Here is a 4,634-nt window from a genome sequence, read left to right on the forward strand (position 1 = left end):
AAGTTTATTTTGATAACTTGTCATATTGACGCGCTGTCACTGATCTCATATGAAATGCATTGCGTGCTGTCCATTTTCTGCTTTGATTCTTCTTGTTCGATTTTAAGCAAATCATTCAATCAAATTCCTCTCCCCAAATCCTCACAGTTGAAGACTTAGGTCATCGTCAGCCACGCTGACCCAATGCGGGCAGAACACTACTTTATTAGCTGTGAACCTTCTTCGACATGCAGGTTCCAAACGTTCACAAAATGGCCGTAGCTTAAGGTGAGGCCAGACGAGCGTAATTTTGTGAGTTGCGTTTTTTGAGTTTGCGCTCGACCGAAATTCGATTGGAGCGCTAGACGAAGGTATTTGATTCAGTTGCTTTTAAGCGTGTATACAGGGTGTTTGTGTCGTAATAGTGTAATGGATCTATTAAAAATAGTATTCATTTATGAAGAATTAGAAGACGATGTTAGAAAAAGAAGCTGAGTACATACATTCAATATGAAATGATTAAAGTGTGGCAGTTTCATATATTATATACAAGTTTATGTTAGCATCTAGATCAGTTTGTTAAGTACTACCACATACCAATAAGTGTTTTTCAAAAATTATTAAGCAAAGTAAAACCTTTTATTACTAAGTCAGATACAAATATGAGACGAGCCATCAGTCCAGAGGAATGACTAATAATAACAATCAAGTAAGTTGTTCAACTATTTATATTTTAATCTCCGTATCGAACATTTCTGCAAAAAAAGGTCTATACTCAAGCGCATCCTTTGCCAAAGTGGCCCCTTCCCTCACCCCTACCTCACCTGCGCCAGCCCGTCACACGATGCGACCGAAAGTCAGTCGTCATTACGTCCATGATTAGGCAGATAACTCATTTTGCATCGTCATGTGAAACAAACCGTACTTTTATGTGAACACGAATGCAGCGCAAACTACGCAACTCAAACTACGCGACTCACAAAATTACGCTCGTCTGGCATCACACTTAGAAATCAAAGTCATATTAAGTAGTTACATCAACACTATGACAAAATAACATCTCTGATTTGAACAACTCGCGCTATTCTTGCGCCCCATAGCAGTAGCTGTGCAAAGTTCTAGTTTTGTATAATGATAGCATTCTAATAATAATAATAATAATAATGATAAGACATTTATTCTTAAGCCCATTTACAAAAAACAGGTTAACAGTTTCGGAAATGTGAAATCTAGTGCCAAGGAAAAGGATGGAGCCTCAGCGCTACATGCAGATTTTCAGGTACCACCTTCATACATGGACGTCCGTTACTGACAATTATGAAACTTCACAAGAATTATACATTGTAAATTTGTAGGATAAGCTTAAAATTAATTTTCTCAAACATGCTCGGAAATGTTTACATTACTTTCAAAAAACGAACACGGAAAGTTTGTCATTTATGGACTATGCGACTTCTTCCCGGCCAAGGCCTACAAAGTGAGTATGAAAATCCAGTTCTGTCCACTTCTCTAAACTTTTAAATCTACCTTCTAATAATGCACTAAGTAAACAGGTAAAAGAAATACTCAACAGCCAACTGCCCAGTCAGTGTTCATAGTTGTGAGAATTAAAAATACCTTATACCGCTTACTTAAAAAAAAAGAAAATGGCGGTAACATTTAAAATGTTTTGGTGTTCTTTTGTTTTTTTTTTTTGTATTTTGGTCGCTAAAATGAGTGGGTGAGTAGAGCGATAACGAAAATACAGTGATAGGTACACATTCAAACACATCAACACAAGTTCACCGGACTACTATTAATGTGTCTGGAAAAACAATAACATATTTATTAATAACAATAACTTTTAACCAAGATTTTTTTTTCTTTTAACCATAAAAACAAGTGTGTTAAATTTGAATTACCTACTGGAAAAACGACTAGTCCAATCATAGAAATAAATGGCGAGAAGTTAGACCTTGTTAATAAAGTTGTCTTTTTGGGAGTGACCTTAGACAGTAAACTTCAATGATTTCCACAATATATCTTTCTTAGCCAGCAGATTAAGCTCTGCTGCATACGCAGTCCGTAGAATAAGTGAGCTTACCGATGTTGCTACTGCTACATCGGTAAGCTTACCAGTTTACTTTAGATACTTTCACAGTATAATGTCCTACGGGATTCTCACGTGGGGTAAAGCGGTAGATATACAAACCATATTTGTGTTGCAAAAATGAACGATGCGTTCTGTGTACCGTTTAGATTCTCGGGTTTCTCTCAGAGAAAAGTTTTAAGAGACTGGTATCATGACTGTGGCATTACAGTACTGAAATATTTTGTATGCCCGTAAAAATATATATAATTTCATTAAGAAGGAAGATATCCATAATATTAACCTTAGAACTAAGTCCAAACTCATGATACCACGATTTCGTTTAACTAAGGTAAACGTTTCTTTTATGGGGAACTGTATAAGTTTTTACAATAAGATTTCGGAGAATATTATTAAGATTATCATTTCCTAAGTTTAAAACTTACATTAAAAGTATTTTAAATGAAAATTCATATTATGAAATTTAAGAGTATTTGTTAGATAAAGAAGTATGGAAAGACAACAAGAGTCTAGAATCCACACAATTATGATTCAAAGCGTATTCTATAGCATTTAAGTTTATTCGAAACGAGCAATCCCTGGAGTTTCTGTTTGTTCTCAGGGAGGTCAGCGTAGTGAACGAGCATTAGGTTAAAAATGACGTTTTCAAGTGTAAAAATTTTACTAGCACGACAGCAGATTTTGACTAGCAATTGTCGTAACACGTCCAATTTTACTTATAATATTTTTTTTTACTTTGTCTCTTAAACATCTTTCTCTCTTTAGTCTTATCTTATTAATTCCTCACATTGTTTGAGAAAAATTCTATAGGTAGACAGGCGAGAACGGGGACTGCTTGACTCGTATTAATATACAAGGCCTCGCTGCTCGTTCTTGTAACTCATACTCGTCCAGCAATCCCTTACGGCCTCTGCAATAATGTACTTATTATTAAATTAAATAATGTAATTATTATTTCGACGAGCACACGAGTATATAGGTATATTACAAGTAAAAGAATAGTAAGTAATAGTACTACTCCGTTTATGGTTTATTACCAGGTGATTTACCTCTATCTTCACTTCTATGACGTCACACAATGGTGCATTAGCAAAAAAAAGTATTTTCTATGAACATTTATCTAAACAAATTTTACATTATATATACAACACTATACATTCCATAGATACAAAAGCTACAAAAACAAATTGCCAATAGTTGTACATTACGTAGAAATACGAGACTAAACATATCCGATGCAGATAAAATCTTCTGTATTTTCAAGGTTAATATTAAATTAAATAGAAATTTACGATACTTGTGTTTTTTTATAATGCCTAGAAAAATAATTTTGTCGGTACGCATAATATTGAAAGGATTGTATCTTTTTAATATTTGTCATTTACGTTTTAAAGAATGCTTAATGTAAAACCAATATTTTATTAATTTAAAGCTATATAATTTTACGGCGGTCGACCGCTAACACTTTATCGATCTATTAGTCTGTCTTGATTAGATTTTATAAATCTTAGCTGCCACCAACTGCCACCTTGGATGTGAGAAGACGTTAACTAATTGTCCTCAAAAGCAACGATATATATAATATAATCTAATATTGAAATAAATATTTTAAACGGAATATTTTCTCATTTGTAATAAAAAGTAATAATACCGAAATTGTTATAAATATATAATTTATTATCACAAAAATATTTATTTCATCCTAACTACTTTACTACTACTACTTTATAAAATAACCAATAATCTAGTTTTACTACAAAAACATTATACTTTACCGCAGTGCAATACAAAGTGCACCAACAGTGCGCCGTAGTCATGTTTTGGAAGAATTAATCCAATCCGCGTCGACGAAATTATTACTTTATTTCTTCCTGTGTGGCATAACTCTGGGTCAGGGTTGCCATCAGCCTACCTAGCCTACCGTTAGGCGGCGGTAGGTACAAATCTTTAAAAAACTCACAACCGTTCCCAAATTATATTTATTGGACACATTTCACAAAAATATAACCCAGAGGATTGCACCGGGATCTTCGTACCAAGTTAACGCGTATTGTCTGTTGAAAAAGTCCTCAAATGGCTTGATTGATTGATTGAATAACAGTGAAAGTGCTGAATTAATCGAAAATTAAATGAAAAAATTGAGGATATTATTACATCGTGTGAAAACACAATTATAAAATATTTTCACGATAGAAAAAAAAACACAAACATACCTCGAATTTTCACAAGAAAACTGTTGTATCAATAAATACATTTTGAAATAGAGCCAGGGTCCCTGCCGCTCCACCCAAGCAAAATGGGAAAATTTTCAACTCAAACTGAGTGTGTGAGTGTGTATGACCTTCTTTGACGCGAGAATGTCCATTTTGGTTTGTCTTTTGTTTTGGATTTGGTTTGATTTTATTGACCCGAAATAAAGAGCTGTTCGCATTCTGGCTTTTCATTCGTTTTCATGGTCCTTAGACGAAGACCAAAATTGGGACATATAAAAGACCTGTGACAAAACTGTGCCGAGTAGAAGTACAACCTATATAGACTCCGACTAACTCGAAGTGACTTTAAAGAA

Source organism: Hyposmocoma kahamanoa, unplaced genomic scaffold, assembly GCF_003589595.1.
Source record: "Hyposmocoma kahamanoa isolate Upper Pololo Valley unplaced genomic scaffold, ASM358959v1 62, whole genome shotgun sequence".
Classification (NCBI taxonomy): Eukaryota; Metazoa; Arthropoda; class Insecta; order Lepidoptera; family Cosmopterigidae; genus Hyposmocoma; species Hyposmocoma kahamanoa.